At 42.0% G+C, this 24,473-nt stretch overlaps 1 protein-coding gene across 2 annotated transcripts in view; it reads left to right on the top strand.

The window, feature by feature from the left end:
• LOC120893569 (breast cancer anti-estrogen resistance protein 1) overlaps positions 1–24,473 on the top strand; it is a 125,900-nt gene that overhangs the window by 27,474 nt on the left and 73,953 nt on the right. The gene's annotated exons all lie outside the window — the stretch shown is intronic.

Below are 24,473 nucleotides of genomic sequence, written 5' to 3'. Positions count from 1 at the left end.
TCCTGCCAACAGTCAACCCATTGTCAACAGACAACCGCTCCATTTCCGATTGATTGCTTAAGTTTCGCTTCGGGCACTTGCGTTGTCCCCACGCTCATTTTGAATTATTCCTCATTGCTTCTTTACTGAAAATGGAGCTTAAAATCATCTAGCAAATGATAAACTTTGCGTACATGCGGAACAGTGAAGCGCAAGCGGTTTATTTGTCTGGTGTAGAATAAGTTTTGCGAAATTACCACCATTAAGCATGACCGGAAGCGCAGAAGCGTGGTAGAGTGAGAGTGAGATTGTTCCTTTCCCGCGGCCATTTTGACGGTGCTATTTGTTGTATATACAGTGTTGATAATTTGCTAAATGAAACGGGCAGCTCGCCCTCAAGGTAGGGAAGGCATTATGTAGGGGTAAACGGGGCAAAATGAGCATGTGGGGCAAAATGAGAGCCCTCTATTTACGCATTATTTCACAGCAAAGATACATTCCAATGCTCAAAATGTATTATTTGGTGTGTTCTATGAACACCATATAAGTTTTATACCCCTTAAATAACAAATAACAAAGAAAAATACAAAATAAGATTTAGTAGCATATTGATGTTATTGATGTAATGCCACTTCGAAAATAAGCTTGAAGCAGTGTCACAGGGTTACGTGGAAGTTTAATATGGTATATTTTTAAAGGCATTATATTCATTTACAATTTGTCTCAAGAAAGCAAGGCAATTGAATGTGTATTTTTACTAATATAACAAAAAATACAATAATGCTGCACGTGGGGCAAAATGGGCAGATGCTTTTGACGTATGGCGCTTGGTGAGGCTTCTTCGTCTTTGGCTCAACAACCGTTGTCGGTCAAGGCCTGCCTGTACCACTTATGGGCTTGGCTTTCAGTGACTAATTGATTTCCCCCCATAGCAGGATAGTCAGTCCTACGTATGGCGGCACGGTCTATTTGGGGATTGAACCCATGACGGGCATGTAGTACAGTCGTACGAGTTGACGACTGTACTACGAGACCGGCTATGGTGAGAATATGGTGTTCTATTTGTCCCCACAATAGTAATGGTAACAAGCACAGTTTCATAAGATTCGATTTTGTAGATTGAAATGTGCTACAGTTTTTTTATTTAAATAATGTATTTTTGGAAGAATTTTAAGGGTTTTCTTGAACAGCAAAACAAAATATAGGAAGAGAATACATTTAACAAATTTCTCCATTTTGCCCCGCGTGACAAAATAGCATCACGTAAAACATCAGCTTTTATTTTACACTTTTTCCATGTCTTTCAAGTTATTTTCAGGCTATTTGGCAATTTTAATCCATAGATAAATAGTGGAGACATACAATTATGTGAGAGTAATTGTGTTTTGTGGCAAATTCAAAAGAAAATTCAGTAAACTGCCTAACATGCCCATTTTGCCCCGCTTTCCCCCACGTTTGTTTCACACGGTGGTGTTCGGTTTCATCTCATACCTGAGCCTTGCAAGTTTTTGGACAAGAAAGTTTATCATTCTGGATGCTGTCTTACCCAACTTTGTAGTGAAACTAGTCTTCGCTCGCGCAAAACTTGTTCCTTAAAGAGGGTTAAAGGATTAAATCGATCAACTAGGACACTGGTGGACATTGGAACTAAAGCAAATGTTTCGGGGTGGTACAGCGAAAAACACACCAAACTCAAGTGGCCACTAGCAAGGGTTATGTGTTAAATTGAGTGTAATTTTCGCCGAACCCCCGTTGAACCCCTTTCCAGGGCGCTGGACGCATTAAAAGCGATAATCACGTCGCAGCAGATGTCGTTTGGTCGTTTGTTTTCGCGGGCTTACTTTCGCACTAGAGCCACTGGACCCAAAATTACCAATAAAACGAGCGTTGTTTGGGTGTGTGCGCGGGCGTGTGTTTGGTAATTGCAAGGAACAAGAAGTGGACACAGTCACAAAAATGCGCGTGCTTAATTTCTCGTGCCATTTTCGGGCAGTTCGGCTGGGCGACCTTCCTTCGCTCTCTCGATGTTAATGGCGATGTTTTTCCTTGCTACGTGTATACTTTTTCCTGCTTGTGACACGTGCGGTGCCATACGGCGGTACGCAAGCAATTCACGTGCGCAATGGTCGAACAACCGCAAAGTGGCCATAAAGCTGCGAGCGCGTTCAGGCGAGTTGGGGGGAAATTCATTCATTCCTCGTGCGCGGCCACTCTTGCTTTTGCTTCACATTAGGTTGTTGCGTTTAATCGGAAGTTAGTGGTACCTCTTTGGCCAGCACCGCAGCTTTTGCCAAAACAGCTCCCGAAAGTCGTATAAACACAATCCTTGGATGAGGATCGCAAAAAACACACACACGCATGGGGACCATTGTTTTTACGGTGTCCTGGTGATGGGCGGGGAAAAAAGGAGCTGACAGGAGCAGTTTCGTTAACTCGGCAGGATGACACTACCTAGCGATTATACTGCCTAATGTCACGCCAGCCGAAAGGGATTGTCAATGCTCTCTTTTGTACGTATATCACTGACCCACCGAAGCACTTCCGGTAACGACTGAAACCACATTCGTGTTCTTCTGGCTTCTGGTCAGGGTTTCTGTTGTGCCTCGTGCGTTGCATGCGAAAATTGGAGAAGTGTACTGGTGATGAATTATTAATTAACACCCGGAAAAAAGCCCGGAGCCATCGCAACGCGGACGACAGTTTTCCATTCCATGGGCGAGCCTTTTTTCGGTATCATCATTAAGAGTGGAGCATTTGTTTTGCCAAGTTCATTTCTTTTCCCTCCACCCTTTAATCAATGGACCTTTTTGCATGTTTTTTTGTTTCAATCTTTAAAAGCTTTAAACTTTTACTTTTCATTTCACGGTATTGCTTTGCTGGCATTTGTGTGTTCCAGCACAATTGACCCGATTTCAAGTTGCTCTTGTGTTTTGAGGGAGGGTTTAATATGATAAGTCCATTTGGGAGTTTTGAAATTGCTACATTATTGGTATTTAAAGTCACTTAGAAGGTTATGGGATGGTAAAAAGAAGCAGGGAATGGGTAGAAATTATGTAAATTCGAAGGGTTACCGTTGAAGGCGTGGTAGCCTTTAAAAGGTTCGTTTTGGGTAATTAATATTTGGAGATATTTAAGTTAATTTATATGAGCGATTGATGGAGTTTGGTATTGATTACATTGGATTGGAATTTTAAAATCAATTCAATGATTTTGTTACAAAAAAGACGCTTAACGTGAAGGTTGTAAGGTGTTTCACTATATTTTTTATAAAAATATGATGATATAGAGCAATTATAATAGTAAAGTAATTCCAAAAGGACTCTTAAATCCCATAAGAATACTTGATATGAATTTTAGAAGAGAAATAAACTCAAAAATGCTCTTGATTTCGGTCGAATACTTTCAGGATGGCTACAATAGCCTGTGCACTTCTTTAAAGTGCTCTGTGATTTCTAACCTTAAAAAGGATTTGGTAAACAATCAACATGCACAAGTCCTTCTGTGAAACATTGTTTTCTTTTGCATAACAATTTACGGTTTATTTCTGAGAATGGAGAGGTTCTCCTTTTTGGCCATAACATCCGCCAAGAAACAACGATACTAGTAATAAATTTCCCAGCTACACTTTTGAGACCTTTTTGTTCAGAATGTACGAGTCGTGTTGCGTCGCATCCGAATCTGACACCCAGGGACAGAGCGGTATTGTGTGTATCCGTGTAACGTAGAGCCGCAAGAAATACACACTTGACCATTCGAAGGACGAAGAAAAGTGGCGTTACACTTGCCCGGAGAACTTGTTGAACTGTCACAAGGACAAGTGTTCCGCGGGTGTGGCGTTCAAGTACTAACCGAGGGAACCTCTGAAGATGTTCGTCCGTGTTTATCACTACTCGCATCAAGTGAAATGGGTGCACCGTTTTGAAGGGCTACTTGCCAGATGAGACGTGCTGATGGAATAGTTCCACACGTTGCCTTCGATTTGTACGTAAGATTTTTTTTTCTTTTTTGAAACATAACTTTCTAACCATTTTCTGTCGAAAGTTTGCCTTTTCATTTCAAAATCCGGTGAAATCTTCCCTCTGGTCGATGTGGTAGTAAATAGTTTGCTCCATCCTCAGTGTATGGTTTATTGCGCAAAATTAACGTAAATCTTCATGGAGCATGCTCCACACGAAAGGGAATAACGCATTAGGCAGGGAGGGGCAGCACTATATGCTCAATTTCCTATTCCAATCCTTTTGCTAGTTTTTCCTTCGGATTATACTCGTCTAGAGTCGGCAGCACGCTTGCAGATTATTTGACGAGAGATTGTTCTGCAGCAAAAACGAAAGGGATGGAAAATGAGAACTGGGGATTTTCAGAATAGAAATAGCGCTTTGGGGATGCATGGGTACTCCTTCTGCTGGTGGTCCGTTCTGCAGATGATTTATGCAGCGAAACCCATCCAAGCAAGCAGCGAAATACATCAAGCATCATCAACATCGAGTAGAGTGCCGCGGCGCTGGTGGTAGTTATTGTGGTCGTCGGTGCTAGGTAACAGTCAGTGAGGTTATGTCGAACCAGTCGAACTTTACTCATGTGAGGATGTTTGAGAAAAAAAAAACACTGCAGCTATAAGATTTCGTGCTCTGTGTGTTCCGGCAAGCCATAAAATGGAGTAACATTTGTCTTGAACCAACCAACACGCCTCATCTGTACGTGCGTCCCCTTTCAGTTCCAGTGGGGAGGGGTTCAGGAAGGTCAGAAGCACGAAGAAGACGAATGGGCAGAAAATTTGTCTAGGTAAGGTGTTTCCTGGGCTGTGTTTTATTTAATTTTTTGCTCCCCTCTGCCCTGCTCGATTGCTCTGCCAGAAACGGTTGGCCACAGGATTACGCTTAATCTCCCCGGGAGAAAAAGGGACGGGAAGTTGGCCCTGTTGACCATGTACCTTCGGTATCCCGGTGGCCCTGCTCCTCTTTATTGGCAGGCTTCTCACTAAGCCTTGCACCTTGGCAGTGGCACGCCAGATGTGCGAAACTCCCGTCGATAAGGCACGTCCGCTCGTTCACTTATTCGCAAGTTGTGGGATATGAAGGTTTCCGCAATTTGGGTCATTGGGTTGTGATTTGTAACCAAGCATTATGAATGCTGACCTGCTTGCAGCGGTTAAGCTTAGCATGCAGAGCGCGTAAAAGGGGTTGGACTTAGGGGTAGGAAGATTAGTCACAGTAAAACTGTATGCACATTCAACGTTCACACATTACGGCTACAGTGTCGATTAGCACGCCGTCTAATGAATGGAGGATTCCTGTTGGAAACCCCTCCCGAAAGAACCCAATGATCCATCACGCACACCAAATGCTAGAAATAAAAAGCCTGTGCTAGCTGTGCTGGATAAGCTGTGCCTCATTTAGTAAAAATAGCTTCATTGAAGTTCCGGAACCGACGGTAAAGACCGTCCACAGTTTCCGTTGTTATGGTTACGCTTAAAGACACAAGATGGCGTCTGTGAAGCGAAGTTTTGGTGGTTGAACATTTGAATACATTGTGCACCAAAAAAAGAAAAAGAAAGCACTCACAATCATTGCGTTAAGGAACAAAAACTCGTTTAACAGTTGTTGGTGGTCACAGACGTTTTCGTGTAGAGCGTCATAAAAATCTCATCGAATTCTCCGGACCCTTGGCCCTTGTTCGGTAAAGGGCCATCGATGAGGACGGCAACGACTACGAGGCAGCTACGAGGGTGGCGACGGCGTAAACATAAAAATGAAGTGTTTCCAGGTTGTTGAAGTTACAGAACCTATTCTGGGAAAGGAACTGAAACGGTCGTTTGACGCTAGGCTTGGCGGCGATTAGGCACCGAGAACGGTGCACATGGTAATAGTGTTGGTAGCAAAGGTTAAACGTGTTACAGACCTTTAAAAGGGAATGCGTTGCTCACAACGTGTTGGACGAGTTGATATGCTAGTATGAATGGTACAACTCACCTAGATGGCGCTGTCGTTTGTATAGGTTCAGTCGAGTTCTGTTCTGTTCAACATCTATCCACACCTGTGCTCTGAGCACTTACAAAAGTAAACAAAACTATCCATTTTGTACGTAAAGTCAAACATTGGATGTAAAGATATATTTTTGTAGAAGTTTTGTGTAGAAGGTGCCAAGAGAGACACTCCATTTTAAAGCCCTGGTTATCCACGGACACTCTTGTCTCGGGAAAATTAGGTATGATTGATGAGCTTGGATTTTGTTCCGAGAGGTGGCGCCTGCGTGGCAGTAGGCAGCAGTAGCAACAACAAAAAGAACCGTTGATATCCATTCTAATCGAACCGGATGAAAGGTGATATTGTTGTGAAAAGCCATATCCAGTGCTCTGACAGACAACGGCTTCTGCTGGTCATACTGGCGATAAATATTCATCACACTGGATTGCATTCTTGAGCGAGAGAGATTGGCTACCACCGGCCCCCTTCCCCCCTCCTGTCCACAGCCAGTTTCTTGCCGATGAATAATGGCGTGACGAGCGAGACCTGCGAAATCCTTGAGAATTTCTAAGCGGCAGGCCTATTACGCTGTCCATTGCTAATACAGCGAAGAAGGCGGGCCACTGCGAGGGGAATGTGATTGTGCGTGGTTCAAGCGCGTACAAAGCGGAGGGACGGCAGGATCTCTCTCATCTCAGGTTCCGTGACAGCTATAATCGCTAATCACGCCATGCTTGCTGTTGTTTGTGGAAGCCAGGGATAAAATCTCATTTATCGAGAGTAAGGTGCGACTGGGGGTAGCAAATGTAATTTTCTTGCTGCGAAGCGCTTTCGAGCGCATCGGAATGCTTGCATTACGGATGATGAAAAGGAAATTATTCTTTTGGAGATTAAAGCAAGGAGGAATTCGCTTTTTTCAATTCTCTAGTTCTTTATCAGAAAGAGGATGATGCTCTACAAGGCAAAAGATACAATAACCGTAAATATTAACTTACAATTCTATGTTCTTACTTTGATAGTTTCCTCAAAACAAGTGGACTTTTAGACTATTCTTGTGAATCAAATGAATCATCGTATCACGAAGCTGTCCAATGAACCATAAACCTGCATATCTGATTCTTACAGACACTTACGTTCCATTTAAATGCACAAGAAAACGATCGCAGGTTGCAGTTGGCCTAGTTTTTGCGTTGCTTTGATCATTCATTCGATCGCCACCTAACCGTCTTCCCTGTGACTGACTGAGACTGGCTAATGTGTCTGGCTCGCTCTCTGCTTTATAGTGCGCTCGTAAATGTATTCCTGCACAACACCTAAAATGGTATTACCGTTTTTAATGGTCAGGACAGAGGAGGTTAAAAGCACATTAGCTCCCTCTCGAAGCCAGCCCGATCCCGGTACAGAGGCACAAAGAAATCATACTAAATGTTGGGATTCCTCCTCAATCAACTACCCATAAAACAATGGGGCCTGCCACTATCGGGAGGATGAAAAAACTTGACAGATGACATGTTTTTGTTTAAATCGCTTGTTATTCCGTCTTTTTTATACTGGCAAGTGGATCGATTTTTTTGTTGCTCTTTCTCCTTGGAAGCCATTTCGACTACTTCAATGATCCATACACGTTTAGGTTACTGTTCGGGGAGGTAGAGAGGAAACATCGCATTGGAATAAACGCCACGAAGCAGCGACGTGTGGAGATTTATTTCGACCGGCGTCCCTTTCGACCGAATTCCTCGAGCGCTCGAAATCCCTTGGACACATCTCGTATTTTACGGCGTCTTTACGTTGTCGTTGCTTCTTCTGATTTTTGGTTCCCATTTTTGGTAATACACCGTTCTGTCCGATCTTCGTTGTTGTGTCGGCATTACGCTGTTTGAAATAGGACCCCAGCAAACACGCAAGGGCTGGGTTGTTCGCGCGGTACCATGGTAAAGGGTCAGATTTGCATTCTGCACATGTGAACAACATGTTTTGTTTGCTTGGTGCCACGTAGCTGTTGGGATTTTCTCGCTTCAAGGGCGAATGTCGGAAACGTGTATGTGTTTTTTTTTTGTGTTTTCCCGGTGATGGTTAAAGCAAACCGGGGGGTGTGATGGAAGGATGCTAAAGATGTCAAAAAAAGATGAGCTGTGTTGGGGGTGTTAGGTGTTAAGTATGGGTTGCTTATTTCGGAATCGTTATGTGTGACAGTTGATAAATTCTAAATAACTTTAAATATTTCTTTTCGGCCTTGTTTTTTTGCTTTAATACCTAATAAAAGTGTTGAAAATATATCCAAGACATTTCAGCGTTAATCTGCAAACTACCACCTTGAGTTTTCTGTCACTCTTGTTTCTCAAACCAGTTTTTACATCAGCCGAGCCTATCTTCAGCTGGTAACAGATGCCAACATTCGGCTGAATCTATTCATCATCAACACGCGCGGCCACACAATTGTTGCACATTCACGCGCCCGGTCACGTGCTGCGATAGTGTTTATGATTCCACTTTTTATTCTTCGCCAGCACCTCGCATGCTTGTCAACACGCACAAAACCCGGCACAAACATTTTCCACCGTCCGCCGGAGCAGTGGAAGGAAAGTTGGGGACAGAGAGAGAGAGAGAGAGGGTTGCTGTAGATAAATTCAAACGACCCGCATCATTTCCCCGATTTTTTCACACCCACTTGGCCGCCCTCATCACGCTTTAACCCGATTCGTCTGGCTGGTAGGAGAACCTTCGGATAAAATTATATCATCATTCGAATGCGATGGCAGATGCCAACTCACGGCGGCACTCGGCGGAACAGTACCAGCAGTAGCGGGAATGAATTGCTTTTCCCTGGGTGGAATACCAATTTTTCTAAATTAGCCAAAACCTGAGCGTTTATTTTTTAAAGCAAGGGACTGCTGAGGTGGATGCCGTCGCGGGGTCATTTTGGGAAGTGCGACCATTTGATTAAGTCCACTGGGTAATCATCACCGTACACCCTTCAGGGGCATATTTGTGCGATCGGGCTTAGTTCTCTCAGCTTCAGTGCAGCATTGCCACAAACACACACACACAAACATACTGCTGCCAATGATGACTTTTCAATTTAAAATGCTCCCCCGACTTTGTTTCCTTCTTCCCTACATACGTTTGCTGTTTGTATTGAGGATAAGTGTAAGATCAATTGAAAGCAGAACATAGGCTCCTCTCCCGTTCTATGTGTGTTGGTTGGAACTATGTGTGTGTGTGTGTGTTTGAAAAAAGGATGTTCCTTACGGGCACTGCAGGGGAGAGCAAACGCGGAAAACCCTACGTGTGTCTGTTTGTGACGATTGACACGTGACTGGAGTTTGAAAATTAACGAGAAAAAAGCCTAGGAACTCTTGATATGTGGTGCATGGGAAGGGAAATTAAATAATGAAAAATAAATGCATGAAGTCGTCGTGCCTCGGTTCTTATAGTGTGGCCCATTGCCTGTAGTCTACGGTTTATGATTATGGTGGTGTGAAAAATGTTTTCAATGTGTTTTTGAATTTTTCAAAAAGGTTTCAAGGGTTTTATGAGCCCTCCCGTGGGACCAGCTGAAAATCTAAAACGACTTGAGGTTTTATGGTAAAAAAAATTACGATCGGAAAAATACAGCAGCATCACTGACCTTCAAATGTATCCTTGAAACCTTAGGATGGAAGGGATTTGAAATATAACAGAAACATACTGTATAAAAAATCTGGAGAACATAATACAACAGATCGCTTATGTTATGTATTTTTGATGCTAACTTAGTTTGCAAATTAACAGTAAATGTTCATATTTATGTTTAATGGTTTAATGGAATACCTTATTCTAAAATTTACCCTTCAATGATTCACAAGTATTATGAACATATCAAATTGAAAACACGTTTTTTGTTAACAAGAAACAATGGGATCAAAATTGTTCTATGGTCCTTTTATCATTATTTGAGACAAAACCAGGATTAAGGGTATTTAGGTGTTCCTTTGTAGACAACAATTGTGGATAATGGATGTAGCAAAAATGTAGCAAAATTGTATTTTGAGGTTCACCACAAAACGTTTAAAAGATACGAAAAAACAATGCAACAACAACATAACAAGATAATTCTTCTGCTGACTGGAGATGAAAGAAGCCAGGCCGCAAGTTTGGTGAGCAAGGATAGGACGTGGACATGACAGTAAAAACAGTAAAATGACTAATGTTACTAAAGGGATGACTGTTTTTTTTGCGTTGCTGAAAAAATGGCTTCAACTTGCTACGCTGGAAAAGAGACAGACGCAAAAAACGACAGATGAAGATAGGACGCTCTTTATCATACTCCTAAGATAAGCAATCTGGAGTTCGGTTTGATGGGGAAAGAAATCGGACGTAAAAGTTTCCATAAAAAGTAGCAGAGAGAAAAAAAAAGATTTTCGGAATTTTTATGTACCCATTTGTGGGTGCAATTTGTTGAAGATTTCACGTTTTTCCCCCGTCTTTACCTTGATTTGGCTGTGTGTCCTTTTGGGCAAACGATTCGTATACATCAGTCGACCCGAAAGACAAGACAACTCTTACGATTGGGACAATTTGTGTCAAATGTAGTTTGCTTCAATTCGGATGAATCCTCTGTCCTCGCTTGTTGTGTGTCTTTCCGGGCGCATTAACGATCGCTATCAAGATTATTGTTAATCCTGTTTTAGAAGAAATGACGTTGTTTATTCAAGTTAAAGAGCAAGTAACGCATGATATCGTTGTCCATTACAATTATTGATTTAAGAATAAGAGCATGAAACATTAAATGTTTCCAGTACTTATGCAGTTGCAAAACTGATGTTCAAAATGTGCCTAAATTTAAACGAAGGAATAATTTACTCTATCAACAGCGTGTTTAAAATGAACAAATAAAAAAATACCCTAATACCCGAAAAAGCCACTATTTGAATAAACTATTTGAGTTCATGGTTTGGCCATTAAAACGTGCTATAAATCTTGTATCTTCTGCTCTTAGGGTGCTCCGGCGGTGAATTCAATTTAAATTCTGCCAAGTAATGTTCACGTGGCCCGATTATGCTGGTCACAGGAACCAAGTATTTAACAGACCATGATGACTATTTAAATGAGTACTTTAGGGCAATAACACACACTGCGGTACAGTGGAAAATGCAGACAACTGGCTTATTGGCGACATTCCGTTCGCACACTGCGAGACTCGAACTTAAAAATATGCAATTACAACCTAAACCATTTAATTCTTCCGGCCTGATGCACTGCCCGCATTTTGTACAAAGTGTGCTGAAGATGGGCTGTTCGATGGGGAAAACGTGTACTCTATCGGCTGCCGCCTGCACTTCATGGGTCCTTTGTAACATTTTACTAGCAGTGCAATTTCGTGACATACTGTGGCGCACGAAATTGAATTGCTCTTGCACCCTACCAGTGATGCAGAAGAAGCTTTTTCAAGTTCACAGCCCTGTATCCCCACGTCGCGGTGCATATCGTCCGACGGCGTAAACGCGATGCCCACCGAGATTGGTTTACCGAAACGCGGTACCACTTTGTCGTGGTGCTCTTGCAATGGTGCTGCTCGGGGAGCTTCTTCGTGTCGGCTAGTTTGAGCAAAATAAAATGCAAAACAGACAAACCAACACTGGAAGTGGGAGGAAAATTGAATTAATTAATTTAATTAAAATCAATTGCGCGAGTACCATGCTTGTTTGTTGGCGCAAAAGCGAAGTATCTGCCACTTTTTTGCGTTTGGTTAGAGTTCACTCGTTTTTCGTAGTGCTGTCTGATTACAACTCTAAGGCTTAAAGAAGGGCTTCTTGGTAGAATTGTGGCGTGCCGTATCAAAACTTTAAGTAATTTCCTTATTATGTTGGTTATCTTTTTGTTTCTTTTTTTTATTAGATTCTAAGCGTAAACTTTTTGTTGCTATTTGTACTTTTTTTCTTCTGAAATCAGTGCAATTGAACGTAAAAAGAGGGATCGAAGGGAAGCTCGTGCGTAGCATTTAATGCCATCTTCACACCTTGGGCAGGGTCGAGTATGTGCACGGAATGTTAACCACTTCCTTACGTGCTATCGGGTTATTTGTGTGATCTAGCACGCAAAACCACACAACCAAAACGCCACAGTCATACAACGGGGAATTAGAGACGAATGTTTGGGAGTGTTCACACATTCTTACGCCTTTTTTCGTATGATCGTGTGCTGCTAGGGTTTTATCCAATATTTCAATCAAAGCCATTCGGGGTGGTCATTGCGAATCAATGCCTGTTGACAATAAATCAGTATTGTGCGCGATTGTTTACCACCCAAGTGAAGTAAGACATTTCGTTACCGGTGAATTAGGAGGGCATTACCACTGCTGCTGCTGCTGCTGCTGCTGTTTGGCGCACGGCGATTTGTTCGAAGGAACTGTAAGAAACCCGTTTGCGAAACCCCTGTGTGAGTGACAGTTTAGATTGCGATCTGTTGTGAATATGTTGGCAGGTTCGGACAAAGACCCAACCCATTTGCAACGGGAGTCCGACGTTGCCCAGGGTGAGAGCCGTCCTATCTCAGAATTGATCAGATTCTATTAAAGGGATTTCGTATCGCAAATTGGATAAAGGACAAAAGCATGAACTGTTCCAAGAAAACGACTGGGCTATCCAAAACTGTCCGAAATCACCAAAAGCAGCTAGTACGTCGAAAGGCTGTGGTCCGTTATTTGTACGGTGAGAATTGTTGGGTCCTGTTTTTTTTCTTTCAACTCACCACAACAATCCTATCACGTTCCCCTGTTCAGTACGTGCGTGAGTTTGCGTGTCTTGGCCACTAACAGGTCTAATTGATTAATTTAATTTCTTGTCACATACTTTCAGTCGGTGACGTGCGTGATATCATCCCCGCTGTTGGAAACTTCACTATAAAAAGAATATTGAAGATTTTTTAGTTATTACAGCTCGAAAAAAAAACGCACACCATCTAGAATACGTGCGCAGCTGTTGAATGCGTACATCAAGGTATTTTATTTCGCTTTAAATTGCCTTGCTCGATGCCTCCCAATACTGTAGGTGTTCTACTTATGTATTGAGTAATTTTGAGGACGTCGTTGAGGCCCTCCCGAAAACAATTCATCTGCTCATCTGGTGAATTTATTACGTGTGACGGATCGCTATCCCCAACCTCCTCCAACCTGAGTATGTCCCACCTAAAGATATGGCGGGCGCGGAATCTCTCCAAAGATGGAACGAATCAATTAGTGTTATTGCTACTTCAACACGAAATGCGTCGGCATTCGGCCAAGAATAAAGCCCGCCTTTCTTCCGGCGCGTGGGCTGGGGTAGCGATGTGTACACAATGCCTTCGTCACTTTGAGTTCTTCAGATCTTGCGTGGAGCCATGGTTCTGTGTCGTCCGGGGGACGCACGATTACTCCAGCCGTCTGTCGTCGGCTCAACGGTAGATTAGCTCAATGGATAGCGTTGTTTGTTGTTGCGCGCGGTCATTAAAATGCTTCACTAAAAGCAAACCAATTATTACGGTGAGATACGGGACAAGATACGGATGACGACGACGAAGTCGACGGACGGGTGGCGCGATACGTGTCAAGGGTGGGGAAATGGCAGCATGCATGAATGTCCGAAAGTAACACGGTGGCTATTCTCAGTGCACCTACCAGTTCAACGTACGTGTATGTGGCGTCTCTGGTGTCCTTCTCACGAACAATGTGCGGTGTCTCTCGGTGTCGGACGGTACAGTAGCCAATGGTTGTCCTCCTACGCCTTTTTGATGCGGATTGGAGTTAACGTTGAACATTGGGCTTAATGTAGCACTCTTGGCGCAAACAGTGGAAACACACACATGATTCTGCTCAATCACGCATAAGACTAAAGATAACATTTGTACAGCTAAAGTGCGCCCACCCGTTCCACATGCTCTTGGAAGTCAAGCATTCCGGGTTTTGTTTTAATAGAAGCGGTGTAATCTACCGACTCCAGCAGTCCGGCAGTTCACAGTGTTCACTTGGCTCCATTTCCATACCAATGGTTCCTATTAAAAACAGTATCTAGGAAGGAAGGTGCCTTTCAAGCTCGCCCATCAAAACATAAGTCTAAATGTAGTGAAGCAAACCCCTGGATGGTTGAACAAATCGTGGCCTTTTAATTCCTTATTAATTATGTTGCTGTGTCATTCGTTCGCTTTCAAGTGTCTGTCTGTCGGCGATCCGTCTATTGTGTATGGGCGATAATCATCATCATCAACATTGTCTTAATTATAAAGCACAGTTCGTTACGGTGAGCTGTAGTAGTATCGGCAAGCTTTTTGAGTTGATGGAGGTTTTGGAATTTGGACGTGTGGCCGCACTATCTGAAGTATCGGTTGATAACTTCATTAGCTGAATGGCGTGAATTGGAGGGTGCCGTCGTGTGTCCAGCAAACTCCGAGGTATAGAGCGGAGTGGAATGGAGTTATTTTTTGTAATGGGAATTGATTTAGTGAGTTGCTTAACGATTGATATGTTCAGGAGGTTGTTAGCAAAGGAATTTAATTTTTTATACAGCTTCAAGGAACATATTTCAGACTAGTGGCATACAGGGTTTCCCACGATTTATTGGTCAGTTCCCATGATTTATTGGTGCGTTCCCACGATTTTTTGGTCGTATCCTATAGATTTTTGGTTCGTTCCCATATTTTATTGGTATTTTCCAATTGGATATCAATACAATTGGACCAACAAATTCTGGGAAACGACCAAAAATCGTGGAACGCACCAAAAATATGGGAACCCACCAAAATTGATGGGAACCAACCAATAAATGTCTTTAGTTTTATTTCAGGTTGGCTATAGTTAAGTATCCTGGACCTAAGATTATTATTGATCTTCAACCATTCATTAGTCTAGGGAATGGCACAGACCCAGGGCCTATAGTATCGTAGCTTAAAAGAAAACAATAGAACCGGTTTAATAGGTTGGACAAAACACTTCCGTTCCAGAATATAATAATCATTCTATTGGCGTTGGGATTTGTTCCAACAAATGCATTCGTTTTTTTGGTTTTCTCCAGAAATATAACTACTCATTAATAAAGCTCTAACAGCTAAGGAAAGTCATTATAATCTATTTCAAATATAGTGCCAAAGTAGCAAATCCTCAAATCTTACCCTTTTGCTCTGAATGCAGATAACTTTCAACCTTCCATTTTTGACTTTAATCCGCGCTCCGCTTGTGGATAGAATGAAATGTAAATTTTGCGTGCATTTAATTGTAGGGTCACCTTCAAGCGCAAGCGTCTTATCGTTTACACTCCCATGCACTCGTTCTCGGCTGTATTTGGCGATCGGTCGTGGCTGTTGATAGTACTCCGGCTCGAAGTTGACCTTTTCCGTTTGTCGATTCGCTCGGGAACGGTGTGGCAGCACCGGGTGTGTTGTGTACTTGTGCCGTTTTCGCTAGCACACAACAACACAATCCCTGGCGCTGGCATAAGGAGGTCTTACGGTCTTAAGCTATCCATTTCGAGCGAACTTGTTGATTCTTTGCCATACGCGCACCATTTTACGCCTTTTGTTGCAGTGTGGTCAAGCATACTCTTACAGAGAGAAAGAGACTTGTAGGTTGAGGACCAAAAACGGTGTATACAGAATGGAACTCATACACCTCCAATCTGCATCAGGTAAGGCTAAGTTCGTGCTTTGGAAGACCACAGCAGTGTAGCGTGCGTGCTCCAGAAAGTCGAACGGAAGTCGCCAGCAGAAACGCTCGCTCGTAAGTCGACAATTATCAGCGACCGGAGATGGGCAACTGCTCCCCAAGACGACGAATGGTAATGGGAAATGGAAAAATGTGACCATGCAAAATGTGTGCACACACCACCAACTCCTTCTCCTCCATCCCCTATCGCTCTTGAAAGATGAAAGCGAGAAGAGTGTAAACGACAGTATGACCGTGGGGAAAAAGTGAACCGGTCTGGTGCTACCGAGACATTGGGTTTTACTGTTTCGTTTTGTTTGTTTGCTTGACAATTCTTCATCATTGACGCTGTACCTCTTACACTTACCTGTGTTGCAACCTTTTCGCTTTACATCGCCGTATAAAAAACATCAATTTTATCTTGTTGCTTTATTCCATCCGGCAAAATGACTTGCTCTCGGATGCTAGTTTACCTAACCAATCCGGCTCGAAGGACTATTTTTTTATTATTTTAGGCTGAGAAGTTGTTAGGCCAGCGGCGTTGTTGAAAAGAAAGAACTGGGAGTTCTTGTAGCGGCAAGCTGGTGAGGTGAGAAAGGTATAAAGAGTTCAGATAAAAAAAGCGTTGGAAGAGTTGGTGTTATCGCCGGATGTCGGATATTACGGGAAATGGGATAGTTATCGCTGTTTATTTCCGTCGGCATTTTAGCGGCAACAATTAAAAGTATTAGCTTGTGGTGGGACGTATTTAATGCGTGGTTAACAAATTTACCTTTTGAACATGAAATGTAACGTCCTTTATGTGTTCTTTTTTAAATTATCGCATTTAAAGAGAAAATATATCAAGATATTTTATAGTATGCACAGCCGAAAACATCCACATAATCCCCGAATGATTTTGCAAGTGCAAGAACCTCAATTAAGGGGCAGTATCACTTCGATTTCATCTCGCTTTATTGTTGCCTGCCCATTGTAAACGGAAAAAATCGACTGCACTGCAAGGTTTTCGTTGATTATCAATGTGCTTTTGCTCGTTTCATTTGGAGTGTTTACGGTACAATCCTTTCCATATTTTCTTATTACGCTGCAACATTAATGACTAAGCTCCCAAAAGGCGGTTCCAGCGAGATTGTAGCCTAAGGGCATCTGTGCATCGATCGTTCAAGACGAATGTAATTTATGTAGCTTGGAGTTTGTGTGGCTTCATGCAGATTATTTTTAAATAAAAGAAACGAAATGTCACTTCTTTCCGCCTTGTTTTGAGTCACATTTCAAGATCATGCAATTGGTTTTAAAATACTTTCGGCTCAATCAAACGAAAATGCACCTTCACCTTGCTTATTGACCAACAACTTTACGGGACCTTTTGATGGATTGATAGCTAGTGGTTCACCTAGTCCTATTTTTGCCAATGTATATCAGTAATTTTGTCCCGCGTTTTATGCTATTTTATTTAATGGAAGCTGAAGCTTGCTTTAATCGGTTTATGTGGATACAATACGTTCTTTTCTTCGGTTTCTTAATTCCCAACCAATGCCAATTAAGTTTGCACTTTTTTCATCAAAAAAAAAGTTGTTGAATCGATCAATCATTACGCGGTGTGGTGGAACCATATTTAATCCCATATCTCAGGTTTTAATTATTGCCTTTCAATCTCGGTTCATCGGTTCGTCCTTGGAGGGATTTTTGTGAAACATGTTTATTCATTTAAATCCTCATCATCATATCACTAACATCAATCTCGATTCGAGGGAATGATTTATAAAAGCACTTTTGAAGCTTCCCCGTTGCAAGATTCACTATTGATGCATGGTTTCAGTAACACCATCCGTTTCTTGGTTGGTTTTTAGAACTTTAAAATGTATAACCTAATCAATCGTGTAGGATCTGTTCTTCACCCTGAAATTAAAAATGTAGCAACATTGGAAGAACAACACAATATTGTGTAAGGTGCATCGTAAAGGAGAACAACGCTCGGGAACGATGCATGGAACGTGCATACACACACACGTCCATTAAATTGAAACTCATCGATCATTTAACGTGCTAAACGATTTGCCGGAGGAAAGAAACCAAAATCCCTTAAGGAAGGAGTGCATTCGTTCGCTTCGGGCGATACTTGTGCACATTCTGCACACTGCTGCTTCTGCGGGTTGAGCTTGGCGCTCCACAAGAACTCGCCGTGTGTTGGGTTATAAAAACCCAAACCAGAGTGTTTAGCACAACTTTGGCGCTTGCTTAAAGTGGTCCATTATTATTATTTTTTGCGTTACACACAGTGTACGTTTTCAATCATGGCTTTCAGCGCGTTGTTGCCGCCCTGCAGAAAAGTTAATCTTGCCTCCCTTCGGTTCCTGGTTTGTTCACTGCAGGACGACATGATTGTTCCATTTTGACCGATTTCTAATTGTGGCTATGAGCACAGCCGCGATGTGGTTGCAAATCCGATCAAGCAAAAAAAAAAGACATGGATGGAAAAAGGCAACAACGCACAAGTCGGTGGCCGGGGAATCGTTCACTTCTCGTCACGCTTCGTAGTCCAGTTTCTAATGTCAGTTTAATGTCCGCGTAACGGACTTTGGCTTCAGCTTCCAGAACGACTGTAAGTCGGAAAGTAATCAATCACTGTTAAGAATATCCAGCCGGAGTTGTTGTTGTTGTTTTTTTATGTCGTTTGCCGTTTTTTTTCTTCCTTCCAGTACAGTAACAGTGTGGAGGGAGCAGTTTTTTGTTTGTTTTTCTTTGCTCCACATTTGCTGAAGATATTCCGGATCGGTTGCGGTTTTTTAAGTGTGAGACCGTTTTGGAAATATGGGCTTTGTGGGGCACGCTCGGTGGGTAGCGAAACTTAAATGAAACTTCCTGGTGAACCAAACCAGCCTAAGGAGCAGAAGGAAGAATGGATCGAAGTGTTGCGGTTAGAGGACAAATTGTGGCACCGTTCATGATGTTGCCATATTGAGAAAGGGGAAAAACTGTATTCTGAAGCCACTGGCCAACACATCCGTAAAGACACAATGCATTCTTTCGAAGCAAGTCACGCCAGCGGGCGCCACCTTCAGCTCTTCTACTCCACAGCCAATCCCTTTGCTTAAGAAGGGATGTAGTCTTCTCAGCCATCGTAAAGAAATGCACCACGTGAAGAAAGTGTAATTGCATCAAGTTTGTAGCGTGCGATGGTAAGGTTCTTGCTGAGGAGTGATTTTGTGCTGGGGTAAAAAATAAAACCTACGACCAACTCCAATCGCCGTCGAGCGCGGACGTGTGAAAGTCATGAATGTATGTGAGTGTGTGTAGAGGTATATCATTAGTGCAATTCATCAGCAAACTACAATTAGGTTACGTTACTGTGCTTCTGCAGCAGCAGCAGCATCAGCGGCAGCAACTTGTTCGGTTAGCGGGCAGCAGCAGCGCCTCAGCTCAACCACCAGACGGCCGCCGCTCGAAAGATGGATGACGTGGTTTTGCTCTCTGCGGTTTTTCGATTGCTTTCTTTCTTCCGTCCCATGTTTCGTGCTTCGTGGTTTACAATCAATCCACAATAACCAAAAAGGGCACGTTGGCTCGTACCATCCCTGCGGAGGAAGTACGAACTCCCTTTAGTTAGATCAACATAAGTGGGACTTTGATTGCACAAAAGTGAACACTACCTTTGGACACACTTTTGTGCGTTTTAAGATAATAGTTGGGGTTGTCGCCTCGTAGCCTAATGGAGTTATACAACTTCGAGAAGAATGTTAACATGGTACAAATGATAAAGTGTTGGGAGCTCCTCAAATCCTATATTTTAATACAAGTTCCTATGTGTTATAATATCATTCTTTTGAAGTAAATTTCATGAATCCTTATTCTAGCAGCCAACACGTGTTGATGTCAAGATCTTTGCAAGAAATTGTGTTGAAATTGAATTTGAATCTACTATTTGCGGAATGGTAGATGGAGGACTTCGGCGGCAGTTAATATTTCATGTTCTTTTATCATTTGAACTTTCGGTGACATTTGACAGATTTTAAAATGGTTTTATAACCTTACTACTCCTATATCGGTTCATCGTGAATCGTCATAATGTGATCATGTAACATGTGCAACCACACACTAGTTGCCCTCAGTTTTCAATTTCCAAATCTCTCCCATTGCTCCGCTCCTTTTATTACGCTCTTCGTGTGTAAAGTGAAAGAAAAAGTGAATAAGGTTTTGTAACACCTAGTTCCTGGTATGTATGTCTGAGTGTGTGTGTGTGTGCCCTACAGCGACCTCTCCAACCTAGTGAGATAGATGGCCGGCTTGTAAGACAAAATGTAACAAAGTGGACAGTGGAGCAATCACCTCTCCCCTAACCACCGAGATTAGTAGGATGAAAAGGCTACGCTGGTGATGCCTCGAGCAGATTAGGTTTAAGGGTAGGAAAATGAAATGCTTCCCCATCCGAACCCCCCCCCGCAGCTAATGAGCTTACAAAAAATGGGTTAAGCATAGCGATCGGTGGAACATGTTTTTTTTTTAAAGCAAAATGTAAAAGAGCTTTAGAAGGAAAGGTATATTAATTTCTCCCTCGTATGAATCTCTTCACCGCGTTAGCATCTTCGGCAATTATTGAACTACTATTCTCTTGCTTTAATTGAATCTCTTTTTTATCCCCACAAAGGATAGCTTGTAACGTAATTAGCCTTATGTAAATGTTACTCTTTTGTTAGCAAGTTAGGATCACTTTTCGAACCCGTTGTTATTTTTCTTAGAAACGGTATGGTATGTAAATTTAAACCTTTGCCTTTTCGGAAAGTTATGGCTTCTCACTCGCACGACCCCGACCTCGGACAAAATGTTTGCAGTTGTGTAAGCAAACCGGGTGTCGGTTCAAACGCCAATGCCGCAATGATTGCTCGGAAGATTCGTCAAGATGAATTGTTTGTTCAGAAGAAATGTAGTTTAACGTAAAAGATGCTTTGTAAATTATTGGTGGTAGAAACGTAATGAGCGCTTCAGAATTGTTTAACAAAATAGACTATTTTCTAGACACCAGCAGTCAAGTTAGTGTTAAACTATTATTTCAGCAGTATTATGAACTGCAATGGTAGCAGAAAAACTCGACGAAATTAATACCAGATGTGGTAAACCAAGCGAATTGAACCAAAACCAAAAGTAAGCAGAAAAGTTTTCCGTTTCTTCTAAATTACTCCATGATGGGTTTGGTTCTTATACTTCCTTGTACACACAACTTTTTGAAACAGGATTGTTTTCTTATTTTATGTAGTGTATTTCATCGTTGCATATATTCCCAGCCTTTCTTTTTGTATTCCGATGGCAACAGTATCTCTAATTATTTATGTCTTATCATATCTGCTGCCGTTAAAGGATTAAAGTTTTTACATAATAAACTTGCATTAACATTGCCAAAGTAAAATAAATTCTCAAATAGGAATGGAAACTGGAGGAAGTTATATTTTCAACTATTTCAATTTTTCGTTTTGAGGATTATCCAAAGAACCAATCTTATACTTTTAATGTAAGAACTGGTTCGATTCATATTTTTATAGTTTTCATGTTCATATTTTTCCCCTTTATCGTGGGCTTTTGTGTATTTTTTGTTTTCAAATGTTTTTACACATATTTTTACTTTTTCCTTGCATATTTGGTTCCACTCGCTTCCCTGTGTCCCTGTGTTTTTATTTGCTCTTGTAAAGAAACGGGTAGCAGTTTTGCGCACAGTTGCCGTTTCCTGCGAAGAGAAAGGAACATTTTTGTTACATTGCAACTAAGCTACACAGAACAAATGTTTTCCGGGAATATCTCGCCATCTCGCCAATAAACTAAAGTGTTCAAACAAATGTGTTTTGAACGTGGCGTGTAAACACTTTATTCTACACTTTGCCGAAACAAGCCCGTGCTCCGGAGTTCGGTAGATGATGAAGCTGTGTTCCTTCCTCGATAATCTCGTTCTGAGTTCTCGTTCGAATCGAAATGTTTGTGTATGTGTGTGTGTGTTTGTTTTTTCTTACTTTAAATTCTTCCATTCAAACTGTTGCTCGCACTGAGCGAAACAAACCCACCAAACTGCCTCGTGCACATCCTCGATGTTACCAGCGGAACGTGCGTAAACTGACACGATCGCATAATTCATCCGTGTTAATCAGAATGCACAAATCTTCGGCGGGGGTACATTTCGCTCGTTCCGATATGCGTCCATTCTGTGCATGGCCAATCGGCACAGGAAACACGGCATGGAAAGTCATGCAAAAAAAAGAGGGAATCTAGTAGTGCGTTTTATTTTCGCTCACTCAACCAACCTCAGTCTCCTTCTCGCGCAGTTGCGTCGGTGCAATCTGATGCGTTCCAAAGGCTCCGCTTGTGCATTTTCATGTTCGCTGCACACTTCCACTGGAAACAAAGCGAAACCTTCTCACGTTCACGATGCGCTTCGGGCGCTTAATTGTTTTGTGCGCGACCCGGGCGCACAGTTGTGCGTTGTCGGGATGCAGAAATAGCGACAGCAATAAATCAAGCAATTGCACTCGTTTTGTTGAGATTGATGCAGGAAGATGTGTACAAATGTTTATGCTTCGCCTCTGTGGCGGGGAAGTTTGACGGGCTGTTTGACCGGAGGAATTTTGTGCTATTGCACTTTGATTTGCGATGCAAAATGAAGCAAAAGCAAGATATTTGATCGTAGATGGAAATTGAACGTGTCGCGACATGGCTCCTTTTATTATGTTCAATACACATTTCCTAAGTGGTGTTGCTCAAGTATATAATTAATGTGTTATGGAAATAGTTCTCTTATTAACGTTCTTTGGTTCTTGTTAAATAAATGTGTGCTTGTAAAAGCGTAAAATGGTTGTTTTTGTCCTCGTTAATTAGAGGTGTAATTATTTGCACGAGAAAAAGTATTGCAAAAGAATGTTGTATAACCCTCGAAAGGTCGTTTATGTTTACGGCCGTGCGTTCTTTGTGATTCAAATGAATAATTTCTGATCGTCCTGACCTTGATAAGTCAGACATAAGCTGACTAAGTCTTTTTATTAAAAAAAAGAAGACAAACAGTTGTATTGCTGTTCCAGCAACAGGTGGAAAGTAGAAATAATGGCATAAACACCTACTGTTAATGAGTATTTGTGGTCACTATGCTATTGTGCAGATTATTTGAGTGTACTAAATATTCTATTTAAAAATTGATTAACTTGTTATCTTAAATTTTAATTTCCTCTTATTTACTGCTTGTTGTTATTCTTAGTCCTTAGCAGAGATATCCATAGTTTGAAGTTTGTGTAAATTAGTTTTGTTATTAAGACGAAGCAGCTCTCATTTCTGACAAACTTTGTTCATAAAATTCTAAAAAAAACGAAGCATCATCCTACACATCTATTTACAGTAACAATATTTGCATTTGGTATCATTCATTGTGCATGCATAGAAATTGGTGATAAAATCCTCCATAAACACTGAACGACATGTACATCCTTTGTTCCATACTGTTGAAGAGTTTGTTCTTTTGTTGTTATTTTGAATTTTTCTGTCCAACCCACTGACAACTGCACTTGCGGTCGTACTGAATACAAGTCAAGCAAGTACTTCAGCATAGAAACTTCATTTTCAAATCGGTCCAAAACGTTTTACGCACTCCAAATCGACAAATATAACGTCCAAATCCAACACACCGAACATACTGCTTATGACCATCAAACTTGACGACAAATTTGGTTCCCATTTTCATTTCCCTTTCCTCGATACGACGGGTTATGTTTACGAAATTGTGTCGCTATATGCCATTCCCTGATTTGACTATTTGACCAACTAACCTCTCTCTCTCTCTTTCGTGGCTCTGCAGGGGTCCAAGGTGTGTGGATTTATGGGTTTATTACCATAGCGGGCAAAGTACTCGAAAAGTTTGTCCCTCGTAATTGAAAACTTTGGTGCAAATCTGGCACGCACACCCTTATCCACACAATGGTGTTCCGGGCGGAAGTGCATCGGGAAGCTTTCCTTCCACTTAGGAGGAGGTTCCACTAATTCGGCGTGAGGGAAAGGGAGAGAAAAGTTTCTTTCGTCAAGGGTCATTAAACGTTTCCTTCAAAATTTTGACTGTAAAGTTTCCATTGATAAAAGACTTGTGAACAAAGTCATATATGACAGGGTTCGTCGCCATTGATTTACTTTAAAATTGTAATCACTCTTGAATTGAAATCGTAAAATACAAAGCACGGCAAACGGAAAGACAAGCAGTGCCCATCTCAATTGTGAGCAGGATGCCAAATCTTGTCATTTTTCGTGTTACGTCTTGTTTCGTCACTAACCCCTGTAGCAGGTAAAATAACCTTCCGGAAGGTTCGCCTCAAACACCTCCGTCCGCTGTCGAAGTTCGTGTTGAGTGCTATCCTTCGGGGATGGGTCATAAAAATTAGCATAATTTTCAGCATGCAAAACTCACCGGAGACTGCGTGTATGTGTGTGTGTATGCGTTGTGGGAAAGAAAGACAAGTCTTCAGGATGGCAACGAACGCCGGAACGAAAACAAACACTGCAGCACCGTTCGCCATTCTTTTGCATTATCTGCCTGCCTGCCGGCAAATTGGCCAGTGTTGACGCGGCCTTAATTTTTGTGTCGCTCGTTATGAAGAAACCGCTCGGCTTTGGCGTTAGAAGAAGAAAGGTAGTGAGTGCATTCATGCCTGCGGTAAAGCCACTTCACGTGGTAACGTAGATATGTACGCAATAAGAAAAAAAACTCACAAAACGAATGGAAGGGTCTGTCATACACGTTATCGTGCGCAAAGAATTATAAGTATATTGATAAGGCCAAGCAAAAGGTAATTCGTTCGACAAAAATACACACACTCTCATGCACATAGTGCTTTTGGTGATGCAATTCTGGCGGCACCGCACAAACA

The sequence above is a fragment of the Anopheles arabiensis genome, chromosome 2 (assembly GCF_016920715.1).
Source record: "Anopheles arabiensis isolate DONGOLA chromosome 2, AaraD3, whole genome shotgun sequence".
NCBI lineage: Eukaryota > Metazoa > Arthropoda > Insecta > Diptera > Culicidae > Anopheles > Anopheles arabiensis.
This window is presented reverse-complemented; position numbering and strand designations above follow the sequence as displayed.